This window comes from Papaver somniferum, chromosome 9, assembly GCF_003573695.1.
Source record: "Papaver somniferum cultivar HN1 chromosome 9, ASM357369v1, whole genome shotgun sequence".
NCBI classification, from domain to species: Eukaryota; Viridiplantae; Streptophyta; class Magnoliopsida; order Ranunculales; family Papaveraceae; genus Papaver; species Papaver somniferum.
Genome location: NC_039366.1, coordinates 36,989,475 through 37,003,284, shown reverse-complemented (window position 1 = coordinate 37,003,284; position 13,810 = coordinate 36,989,475). Strand labels below are relative to the sequence as shown.

Genomic DNA, 13,810 nt, shown 5'->3' with positions numbered 1-13,810 from the left:
GAGAAAGAAAAGAAAAACACAAACAACTTGACAGACAGTACATCGAAGCATCTTTGGATACGAATCAAGCACCTGTTGGATACGAATCACTAAATTGGTAGTTGAAATACTACCTGGAAAGTTCCCAACACTTCTTACTTGTTGTAATGGATGCGTAACTCACGATAAATACTCTACACGCTCTAGCATGGTAATAGACATTACTAGCAAGTTATCAGGTAAATGCATTTAGAGGTTGTTTGGATGCACCCAAGAAATGAAATTTTTCATCTTAATTAGATCTGGAATACAGAAATTGGAAATTAGGACTGGAAACTAAAAAGGTATTTGTATCCTCGTTACTCGTTAGTACATTCACAAATATTTGCTGAATTAGTTGCGATTATTGGCGGACTGTAGACTTCCGCATAAAATTGTCATCCATTACCCCAATCTAGAAATGTATTTTTCAACTTATTTGTGATTTTTCCATTTTTCAAATAAAATTGGTGAATTAAATATAGTACATTACAACCACGTAGAAGATAATACTGTTTTTTTTACTTGGTTACAAGAAAGATGACCGAGAAAATACAGAGACAATGGTGAAATCGATTATGATAAAAAAATGTTGTCAATTAAATCGATTGTTAATAAAATCAAAGACAGAAAGGGAAACTAAGATGTGATGTAGCCCACCCCAAGAATCATCATTATTTTTCCGCGGATAAAAAAATATCCACAATATTTTTTTATCCATGGAAAAATAATGACTATGTCAGGTGTTAAAATAAGTTATCGCACTAATAGTAATAAAAAATAATCGGTAGAAAATCCACATCATGAAACTAACGATTATGCTTATCTATTGGAACAGAAGAGTATAATCAGTAGATAAAGTATTTTATTGTCTACCGATTTTGGGAGGTCAATGGAGTTGAATGCATTCAATCGTCTCTCTAACCGTTATTGAACGTTTAACATGATATTCTTCGTGATATTTTCCACTTATCTTCTTCATATATACCCATACATGTGTGTTATTGATTTGAAAAAAAAAATAGTTTTCTCCCACTCTTCTTCTCTTTCTTCTTCTCCCACTCTATAAACTTAATACTAAATAACTCAAATAAATTTTTCCTAACACTAACTAATAACTATCGATTATAAAGGGCAGATTATCCATTTCGGAAAGTCATAAATAAAAGATAGGTTTATTTTAAGTTTCGATGATCCTATTTTATTTTATTAGTCAGCCTAGTTCGTTTTAAGTTGCCCCTAAATTATTTTATTTTTTTTGGTCAATCAACAATTTCAATTTATTCAAATCAAAATGTGATTACATGATCGCTTACAAGAATAGCAAAAACACCAAAATACAAGATAATAAGAATCCTAATACAAATGAAGATATCAATTACAAACGCGAAGAGAAAGAGTCATATACCGTAATGATACCCGATTTTTATAGATGTAGTGGGGAATGATGATGGTATTATCCGGAATCGATTCCGACCATTTAATCTGATTTTCTTCTTCTTCAATAAGAGATACTACTATAAGAAAGGAGTTATTTTCCCAAAATCTTGTAAAACCAGACGAACTCAGATGCCCTAAATCCTTTGGAATGTCGATATTCTTGAATCGAGAATAGCAAGTCACGAACCAGCGATCAATGTTTGAATACATCGTCCTCAAAACGAAGAGAAACTCGCCCAAAATGGCGATAAAAATCACTCCAAATAGCGAAGAAATATGTCAAATGACATCAAAAAACAAAAACAACTATTTTTATTCGATTAAAACTTAAAAATAAATGTAAATCTTTCCCAGATTGTATACACATAATCCATCACTCGCCACGTGTCAGAAGATTTACACGTGGAGGACACACAGCTTGGGGCATCAAGGCATGATGTCATGTCTCAACACCCAAGAGGTGTCTGTCATCTACATATGATCATCAGCGAACTCATCCGATGGCTAAGAATCAAGGGGCACTGAAAGAACGAGCAACCGCGAAGTACTGAAGAATACCAAGAGATCTGCTTTATTCCATCTCGAGGAAGATGCAAGATCAATGGTGAGGATTGGTCTCACTAACGAGGATGTGACGGGGACATCAGACATCTGTATGGCGCATGCAGGCAGCCCAACCACCCGCATTAAACACTCTAAACATAGAGTACGTGTCAATTAACCTGTGGAGGAGAAAGAGGTGACCCATCGTTACCTTACGAGACCACTGGAGACATCGATTTAGAACGAAGATACCAGCGGGATCAGCGCAAAGAACAAGAAGATAAGGTTACATCTGTCCCAGATAGTGGACCCCATGTTCTATCCCTATAAATACCCCTCTCCACTGAGAGAGAGAGGGTCAAACAGTTTTTAGGGAGTTAGAGAAGAGATTAGGAGAGAGAAATAGAAAGAGTAAGTATGAGCTCTATTTCCCCCTTAGTTTCGTCATTCACACAGAGTCATTTGACTATCTTTGTAACTGCGGAATACATAGTGAAACACAAACCCCCATGAATGTAGGTCTTAATGTTGAACCACGTAATCATCGTCCCATTTACATTCAGCACTTTATTTTTCGCCTTTATTATTATGCTTTGATTTACTATACTTCTCGAACGTATGAATAATTAAATTACTTCCCCCTGATTAGACAAGGACGAGCCCGAAGGCTCTGAGTCGATGAGTCATCGTTCTAATGTAGTTTTGCTTATGATTTACTCTCCTTTATACGTACATAAGTAAATGTGAACATTGTTTGTGAACACTCAGGTACCCTCGTTATTTCCGTGTTAAGACAGATCTTGCCCCTAAATTCTTTTGGGGAAGCGCCTTTTGAGTTTAAAAATAAAACCTAGACGTACCAGGATTTTATCCTGATACAAACATCCCGTGGGCCAGCTGGAGAAAATACAGGAGTTTGGGCCCTACCTCGGTTTGTTTCACTCGGCAGAATTTTGTAATTAAACCTATCTTTACCGAAACATACTTATCGACTCGGTTTAAGTTTCCTGGCCTTTTAAGAAATCCTCCCTCATTATAAAAGCAATTGCACCGGCACGCGATATTACGGTATTTTTCTCAACTCTTAAACCTCTCTCTGTCTTCTTTCCTCGAAAATCATACCACCGCCGTAGTTACCTTCGAACAGTTAAACCACCAGCGACGCAACTGCAAACCACCAACAGGTAATTTTAATGTTTGATGAGTTAGTATTTCAATTATTATGATCGATCTACATTATAATGTGTATAAGTTAGGTTTTTGTTTCAATTTTAGGTTTTCTTTTTGTTTTGATTTTAGTTTTTTTTTTTTTTATTTTAAGTTTTTTTTGTTTTGATTTAGACATTTTATGTCTTGATTTTAGGCTTTTCCTGTCTCGATTTAGGCTTTATTTTTTCGATTTTGGGTTTCTTAGTTTGTTTCAGTTTTTTTTGTTTGTGATTGATTGTATTTGTTGTTGTTGTTGTGATTGTAGGGTTTTTGTTTCTTGGATTTTCCTCAAATGGCTAGTATTCATGATACGCCATCTTTTCACATGCCTGGTATTCATCGTATCCCGGAAATGTCCCCGGAGGAAGAGGAGATGCAAATAAGGAGAAACCTTAAACTTAGAGACACATTAATTAGCAAAAAACTTGATCTTCTAGAAAGGTAATTTTGTTACATTTTTTTAGATTTTGTCGAATTTATTAATAATTTTATTATTGGAAGTTGTTCATGATTTATGATTCCTCTTCGATATTCTCTTGTTGTAGAGCTGCCAAAGCTGCAGGACGCCCGTTCAACAGGTAATTAAATTCATTGCATTCAGATGCTGCCATTTTGTATTGTTGTTTATTAAACTCTGGTGGTTTCTGTTCTTGTTTGTGCAGGGATGCAATTGCAAACAAAGTTAAAGGATATGATTGGCTCCTTGACTCTCCAAGAGAGATGAGACAATGTGTATGAAGATGCTTGTTCAAGATTCATCTGCAGTTGCCTTACGAGAAGTAGTTGTGCTTCAACCTTCCCTCATTCGGCACAACTCAGTGTGCTCTCTTTTCTTTTTTCATGTCCTCTTCAAACTCGGTTGTAGTGATTTATGGTGATTTCACGTTAAAAGTTTGCTGTATTTCAACATTGATCAAGGGTTTTGGTACGACTTCGTTTTTTAAACATGCTGCAGACTTTGTTTGTATTGGTGTATATAATGTTTGTTCATTATGCAATTTCATGTTGTTTTCATCTATCCATTGTGGGTATTATTAGTTTAACTGTGGATGGAGAACATGAGAGTTCTCTAGGTTAACTGCGCTCGAAATTGGAATCTAAGAGTTCACTTTTGGTACGTTGGTGTTTGTATTATGCCAATTCATGCTGTTTTTAATGTGTGGAGTGAATCCTTCGTTTATCGGCCGCTGGTTTTATTTGGTCATACCATGTTTTAGAGGTGTCTGTAAATGGATCAAAGCATTATTGAGGTAGACTGCTGGAGGACAAGGGTTTATTTGATGTATTTGATGTCTGCAACAAGGGTTTGGGCTCTCGAAAATTCCAACTATCATATGTTTCTTTGTTAGGAGTTTCTTGGCCTGTGACCATGGATGTCCTGTAATTGTGGGGTTATAGCACAAACACTAACAAAAGAACCCCAAAATTCTTAAAACCCAAGTCTCCAACGATGAAAAATCATTAAAGAAACCAATTGATTAGATAATTATAAATTACAAATGGGGTTTTGTGATCCCTAGTTACCAAACATACATTAACTCTCTAAATAAAACCAATCTTTCAAAATTCTAATAGAAGATAACGTAAAAAGAAACTGTGATTGCAAAAGAGACAGTCTCAAACATTACTGATCTACCACCACTTTCTGCTTCTTCTGTTTGATTTCCTGCGAATTTTTCCCCTTCTGTTTCTCCATCTTCTATTGACAGCAACCCTCTTCTGGCCTTGAGCATTGTTATTTAGCAGCATATCACCAGTTTCTTGATCAGGAATAAAATTCTTCCAAAACACCCCAAAAGTATTGCTATTAACATTTTCCATCTTCTTTTTCGTCATAGCTTGCTGCTTGGTTAGGACCCAACATTCATCTGAACAGAAATTTGCCCCTCTATATTTGGGGTTGCCCCTCTTAGTATACTGACTCCTGGTAACATGATTAGCACAAGCATCATCCTGGCTAAGTCACCTCCATGTTCTGGCAATACATAATCAAACAGGAGAGATGCCTACAAATACAAGAAATGAAACATGTCTGCACTTAGTTGGATTCAATTAGACTAAACTGACTTAACCAAAATGCAAGGATATGAAGTCAGATTCTTCATGGAGAGGATCTCACTTAAGAAGTTCTAATCATATGGAGAGAAGATAGCAGCAACGGTCAAAAGACATACAAGCATTGCGGTCTTTTACGAGAATTCTACAGTTGCGTCAATGAATATTTGCTCTGGAATCTGAAGCAGACATTCAAGGTTAGACTAGTATGACATGCTTTCCAACACATTTTTATCAGTAATGGACTCTACTTGGATATGATAGTATGAAAAATCATCTCCCGCAGCAGACATTCTCTTTGGTTCCAAACTGTCCTGCCTTCGTTCTAGGGCTTCAGCCCTACATGTTACTTCCACCCACTTTTGCAAGTTCATGCCCCGACCAAGTTCATCTAACTTAACTACCAAATTAATCTGCTCCCTTCATTTAGAAGATGCCTGCTATGCTGGCAGTTACCACCTTAAAACGCATAACTCATATGAAAGCTCTAATTCTCTTAGGTCAAAATCTTAATTGCTATGGAACTTTTGTGCACCATTCTGTCTATGCGGTGACTGGTGTAGTTATATCTCTAAAGGTATGAGAAGTGTATATACCTTACAAGTCCACCTACTTTTCAAGATCAGTGATGTTAGAAAATGCTGCAGATATATTCCCATCATCCCTGTCCAGTGCTGGCTTGGTTCTTCCATGAGGTTCCTGGTAAGAAAAGTAGAATTATCAATTCAGAACTATAATACGAATTCATTCATCTCAAAATCTACAAATTACAATATGAAAATTTGGGGCCTTAGCTAAAATTCTCTATTGCAAACATTTTTTTTTTTGAAGGTCCATTGCGAACATCATACAGGCCAATAGCTCTTTAACTTCCTTGTGAGACACATAAAGATTAAATTACAGAAGAGGAAATGCTTCAAATGGTAGAGCAAGAAGTCTCAACCTAAGCTTCACTTATCCCACCACACAGTTGTGATATATACTTAATCTACTGAGCTAATTTATCGAGAAGAAAAACGAGGAAATCAACCTTACAAGAAGGCCCTCATACAATTAGCCATGAGTATCAGTATGACTTTATAAGTTGTGTTACAAAAAACGAACTAGTCTAAATTCACTACGGTCTACAGGGGTTTCAGATCTGGGAATAAAAAAATGTGTCCTATTAAGGTCAGGTAACTGCATTTTAGTGACAAAAAAAGTCCTGCATCATTGCCACAATTTGAGGCCTAATACTGTTCAAATTATGCTGTATTCAACTTCTCCTGCAGCACTTTATTAAAAGGATTTTGCTAGATGCTCTGAAGCAATTTCACTGGCAAAAAACTTCAACTTGAGATTTTAACCACTTGAAGAAATCATAATACCACTTTTAGTTCAAATCAACGGTTTTCTCTACTTCAATTTACTCTGGTGAAATTCTGATAGCTTGTTTACGTCCACTTACAGATATTTAAGCCTCAAAATCAATTTGAGGCTTTTAGATGAAGTTTTTGAAAAAGAACCTTCCATAAAAAAGGCTGAATCTTATGATCCAATCCAATGGTGGACCATCCAGGAGAAGAAATATAATAAACCTTAATCAACTCTTTTGTTTCTTGAGATAATTGAACAAAAAGGAAGAATATGAATTGAACAAGTTATCCCTAAATTTGTGCCTATGCAGTAAAAGGAAAAAAAAAAAGAAGGAACACTTCAGTATGATAGACTTACCTTGAGGCGGCCGTGCGTGCATCCTTCAATTATAAAACTGACAGTATATCATCCACCATAGGAAATGGACAGTACTTAATAACTCTGCGGCACAAACCCTTGCAGCCAATGAAGTTCCGTAACCAAACAAGACGAATCGATAACTTGGGTCACCCCAAGGTCTCCCATTAGCTTTGGGAGCCAATAACTCCATTGCATCGATTATTTGTCTTGCTGTAGGTGGTGGTGGATACTTCTTGTTCACCTTCTTCTCCCCCATTTTTCCTTTACCTTATCAATTGCAACCGATGGAGCAAGACTTGTTTCGTCCATTTCTTCTTCTTGAATCTCTAGATTTGGATGTTGAGATACCACAATTGCACGTTCAGTCGTTCCTTCTTCTCTTGCTCAAGTGCACCTTGGTTATTAGTAGAACCTACCTACCCTGTAACAATTCAAACATTCCCTCTCTCTCTCTCTCTCTCTCTCCAAACACACCACAGTGAATCATCTAAAAAATCCAAAACAAAAACCAAATTTTACACATAATAATGTAATTGAGATCGCTCAGATGAAACAAAAGACACTCAGCTCATCAAAAAATAGAGAACCTAAAATAAAATGTTGGTGAGTTGCAGTTGCGTCACTGCTCACCAACAGGTAAGCAGAAAACGAATCAAGACACCCTGTGTATTAAAAAGCATACTTGATGATAACAAAAACAGAATATGGAAGAAAAAACATCTCATAAAGGATATACTGGTAGAAAAAGTTTAATCTAAGGTATCACCTCTAATGTCAACTTTGGGGTACTTCCATTGATCAGTCGGACCAAATCTAATTACAAACTAACTCTATAATAAAACACAAACACCCCTTTTCTGAACTCAAATCTTGTCCACAAAGGCAAATAGTTACCAACATATTATCAAGTGGCACTCGCCATTGACTGGATTAGGAGTTGGTAGCCTTCTGGAACTGTTGACTGCAGCTGCACGCATTGGCACAATGCGGGAACATCGGAATTGACATCAAAGAACCTCGAAAGTAAGAGCAGCAGATGAAAGTCGGATATTCGCTTCACAAATGGAAGGCCGTTTGCCTTGTCCAGGTGAGTCTTCAATGCCCTTGGTGGAATTGAAGTAATTCTATTCTCAACAGGGAATGATGTTGAAAGGGGACCCTGATGATCAAGAATCTTTACAACCACCAAGAAGAAATCATTATCAACTTCCTTAACATCTTTGACACCAACAACAACCTCTTTTTTCATCCTCGATATCTTCGGATCATACTCACCACCACAATCAGTCTCAAACCATCCTTCTTTGAATAACTTAACACAGATATCACTCATTTGAAAAGCTTCAAAATGCACATCAGCACCACCCTCTTCATTCACTTCTAATTTCACCAATGCCGTAACCCACTCTCCCCATGTAGTTCTGCAGCTTGTAAAACCTCGGAATTCGACAATGTATAATCCTTCTTGTTCTGCCGAATAGTCTGCGTAAAAATAAACCCAACTCTCCTCATCCCTAACCCCGACGCAATCGCTTCTACAATCTTCTCTTCCTCAGTATCCCTCATCAACACCAAATTCTCCTCAGTCCCCTGTCGAGGCATCTCATAAATGAAATTCACCATCACTTCACCATCCTCTGATACAGTTCCATACATAAACCCTCCCCGTTTCACCGCAAACACCAACGTCTCGTTCACATAATGCTGGAAACAATTAGCAGCATCGCGATCGAACGAAACCGATTCACAATTCGGTTTTTCTTGTCTTGAAACCCTCATTTGTTTAGCAATCAACTCATCCATAGTCATCTTCCTACCAAATGAACCAGCTGGGGTTACTTTCGGTCCACCTACAACAGATCTTTCACCTTCATACGATAAGTAAATCTCTGACCCATGATAAATCGTTGAATTGCAGCTTATCTTGAGGGGATTTAGCTAAGAGCAAGTCTTTATTTAATGAGATTGTTTGTTCAGAGATCGGGACATGGAGTTGAGATTCAATTAGGGTTTTGAGTTGTGATACTGTGATGTTTGGGTTTTCGATTTCGATTCTTTCGAATCCGTCTCTGCTACGTATTCTGATCACAATCATTTTGATGACGAAGAGATTATTGAGAAATTATTTAGCGAGTTGTCGCCGGTGTTTGGGTTGCGACGCTCGTTCGAAGGTGATGGCGGTGGACTGGTATTTGCTGATAGAAAAGAGAGAGGCTTACTAAACCAAAGAACACTTTATGATGCAATTGAGCTCGTAACCCCTTTTTTCCAAACTTTCATAGATAGCCTCGTATTTTTTAGTGCCACCCAAGAGGAATTATGGGTGACACTAAAAGACAAAAAAGGTCATCCAAACGTAATCCTAAACTACTTCTTATTTCTGATTTTTCGAAATAACCAATATGTCTTTATGTAATCGGGAGCCTATACCATAATCGGCAGGTTAGAGGTGAATCGGTAGGTTAAATTGAAACTATATCTACCGATTATAGTGTAGATACTTCGGCTAATAATCCCTTTTATAATTGGTAGGTTATCCAACATATATGATTACCGATTATAAGTTGCCCCAAAATGAGTTTTTTTCTAAAATCCTTCATGTATTGAATTTTGAAACCTGGTATAATCGGAAGGGAATACAACTTAACAATGTACCGATTATAAGGAGTCCCAGATCGAACCCTTGCCATATTCCATAGGTTTTGAGTGTACACAGCCAGCCATAACCACTTGGTTCGTGTTTTGGATGCAGCTTTAATCGGGAGTTAAATATATTACAAAACCTACCGACTATAAGTTGCCCCAAAATGAGTTTTTCTAAAATCCTTCATGTATTGAATTTTGAAACCTGCTATAATCGGAAGGGAATACAACTTAACAACCTACCGATTATAAGGAGCCACATATCGAACCCTTGCCATATTCCATTGGTTTTGAGTGTACACAGCCAGTCATAACCACTTGGTTCGTGTTTTGGATGCAGCGTTAATCGGGAGTTAAATATATTACAAAACCTACCGATTATAAGTTTCCCCAAAATGAGTTTTTTCTAAAATCCTTCATGTATTGAATTTTGAAACCTGCTATAATCGGAAGGGAATACAACTTAACAATCTACCGATTATAAGGAGCCACGGATCGAACCGTTGCCATATTCCATAGGTTTTGAGTGTACACAGCCAGCCATAACCACTTGGTTTGTGTTTTGGATGCATCGTTAATCGGGAGTTAAATATATTACAAAACCTACCGATTATAAGTTGCCCCAAATTCAATTTTGAAAGCTACCATAATCGGTAGATATGCTAAATACAATGCCTACCGATTATTGGTTTCCCCACATTCAACTTTCGTCAAATTAGCCGTTAGAGTTTTTAGGAAAAACAAAAAGAGTCGTTGGACCCTAAACCTATATAAAGAAACTCATATCTATCACCCCAATTGCACCAAACTCTTTCCTCTCTTCAGTTTTAATTTTCATAACAAAAAACATGGATATTGCTTTTACCGAAGAAGAAGATTCTGCTATTTATAGAGCGTGGATTATGGTAACTGCTCATGATCGTGTTCACAAGCTCTACAAATCGGAATCCGAAGAGCAGATATGGAACCGTATCTTAATGGTATTTGAGGCCTTAGATGATAATCGAATTCGAAGATCATCCAATGACATTAAGATGAGAAAGAATGCGCTTGATAAGGAGATTGACAAACTTGAAGATGAGGAACGGTTTGTTAGGAACGCTTTTCCTTGGTGGACGTATGAAAAACGAGTAAGTATCTCTGTAACTCCAACTCACACTAACAAAAGTTAGTACTAACTTGTTACTCATTCGTAATTTCAGAGAAATCTTGCGGTTCGCCGGTATGTGGACCTCTACGAGAAACGATTTGAACATGAAGGATGCTACAAAATCAAGAGGGACAATTTCTATGGTCACTAGAAGTTATGATCTGTTTTAATGCTTTTATGGTCAATTAGGAGTATGGATTTAGGTGCTTTTGACGAAATTGTAAGGTTAAGGTCCTTTGAACTTTATGTAATGGACGTAATCAGAGTATTATTAATATAAAAACTAGTCGATTATACGAAATCGGTAGATTATTTTGTTAAACAACCTACCGATTGTGATATTTTGTTATGTTATGAGTCAACTTTCTTTCCGATTATGGTGTTGTTTGGTTCCAGGAAACAGTTTTTTTACATAGAATAATCGAGAGGGTAATAAAAACTAAACATACCGATTATTATTATTCGGAAGTCAAGGTGCACGTTTACATTCCGATTGTGGTGTTGTTTGGTTCCAGGAAACAAAGTTTTTTACATATAATAATTGATAGGGTAATAAAAACTAAACCTACCGATTATTACTATTCGGAAGTCAAGGTGCACATATACCTCCCGATTATGGTGTTGTTTGGTTTCAAGAAACAAAGTTATTTTACACTGAAAAATCGGAAGGCAAAGTATATTAAAAAAACTCCGATTCTGACAAAATATTTTGAAAAATCCCCAGAATCGGTTGGTTAATAACATATAAAGCTTCTGATTCTGACCAAAAAATGCAAAATCCCCAGAATTGGTAGGTTAATATATAAACTTAGCTTCCGATTTTGTTCCAAAATTCAACAGTTTCATGTCTCTTCATGTGATTCGCTTGCGAGTCATCGTTAAATGCATAACCATAGCAACATAATCATTCATAATCCATACAAGGAACCATTCACAATCCATAAACATAACGTAACAACTAAAAATCCAACACATTGTTTGAAAACGACATAATCCGACACATTGTTTGAAAACAACACAATCCGACATAAACAAAGTTATCCATAAAGTGAACGAAAAACATAGAGAGTTTACAACATCGAGAGTTTACTATTTCTTTCCTTTGACTTTGCGACGATTTGGACCAACATTATCATTGGTTTCATCAACTTGAGTGCTCGATGACGCCCGAGTTCTTTTTTTCACAATCTTTTTAGGTTGGTTGGCTTTTTCCCCAAACTGAGATGCATAATCTTCATTGTCAATGTTATCAATCAACTCTTGGTGCTTTCTTATCTTATCCAGTGGCACAGGCTCTCCGACTTTTATGCAATTAGTGCACCATTTGGACAAACTCTTGAACCTTCCCTTCTGTTTTAAAACATATCATACCATCAAACGGTTATTACTCTATTTTGACCCATAATATGAAACTAAGATAAGAAAAAAAAATACGTACCAAACTTTCATAACCCACAGGTTTGTCTTTGAGGATACTCTTGTACGAAGCTGGCTTTGGTTTAAGATCACGGATTACACGAATGTGAGAAACACTCAGGTACCATTCCATATAGTTGGGAGCATTTTCAAAACCTTTATTGGCTGACCTTACTAGGTTGATCAAGTAATGCGCCCTTCTATCCCAATGCAATTTACAGGATGGTTTATTCTTGTGAACGACCGTGATAGAATCCTTATCAGACGTGCACTCTCCAGAACCAAAGAGAAATTTCCATGGATTTCATCCTTTCTCCTTTGGTATACCTTGTACAAAACCGTGTTGTCGCATCACCCTTGAGGAATTGTACATCATATATCATGTGGGGTGCCACAACGGTCCAAAATAAAGGGCCAAATCGAATCGACCCGCGATATGTCCACCATCTCGGTCTTCCTTGTACGGATCAAAGCATAAGTCTTGGGCTGTCAGTGAGTCCAAAACCTCCCTCAAACGAATCAACTACTGCTCCTTCGTCCTAGAATGGTTGTCATCGAAGACGTATTTTGTTCCTATAGGATCGCCTTTCTTCCACGCCGGGTTTTCAATGGCCAATTTCAAGATAGGGAAGTGGTCGTAGATCCATGCCTATATTGTCATTTTTACAAGTATTAGGCAATTGAATCTTCAATGGTAGAAAAACCAAAAAAAAAAAAAACTATGTAGAGTTAATGAACAACACCTGTAGTAGACTCACGTTCCCGGCCACTTGGCTAATTCCAACCTTCGAATCCTTTCTCAACTCTTCCATCAACCACGCATGGCATGTCGTGCCCCAAGAGTACTCGTGCACTTTCTCGAGAGGATCCATAAGTTTTAAAAGGTTGGCGTCTACCCGATTGCCACTGGTATTGGGGAAAATGACACATCCCAATACACATAGGAGATATGCGGTGGCCGCGTGGTTGACTTGCTCATCGGTTAAAGTTCATTTCTCTTCTTTTTCCTTGGTTCCCTTGAACATATCCATCAGAGTACTAATGTTGAACTGTCTAGTTCTATACTTCACGCATCTCTTGAACTCAGTTGTAGATGTTTCTTCATCCCAACCCAAACACTTTTAGTTAGATCATAAAGTTTGGTCCATTCCAACTGCTTTGTGAACTCATCCCTAACACCTTTGTCATGGAAAGGGAGTCTAACAATCTGCACAACATCATCTGAGGTAATCATCATCTCCCCAAACGGCATATGGAAGGTGTCGGTCTCAGGATAAAGTCTCTCCATAAATGCCGATGTAGCCACCCGGTCATGTTCCAACATTGAGTTCTCCGCAGCATCAGCCAACCCTGAATTTGCAATAATGGTCTTGAAACTTTCACATTCATCCTTCAAAGGCCAATCCAGCATCTTAGTTAGTGCGGCGGTCGGTTTGAGCAACCGAACCGCATCGGAATGATACTATTAAACACATGACAAGTTACAAAAAAATTAGAATAACCTAAACTATTACGAAGAAAAACATAATAGGTAAATAAAATGGATATGATCATTACCTCGGTTTCATATATTTCTTTGGCCCATGAGTCTTTGTATCCAAATAACAATTGTCCTCCATC

The 13,810-nt window shown here is 37.3% G+C and overlaps 1 pseudogene; it reads right to left on the bottom strand.

Annotated features, from left to right (window-relative positions):
• Positions 1–7,648: 7,648 nt before the first annotated feature.
• Positions 7,649–9,227, bottom strand: LOC113314269 (annotated as a pseudogene).
• Positions 9,228–13,810: the final 4,583 nt, after the last annotated feature.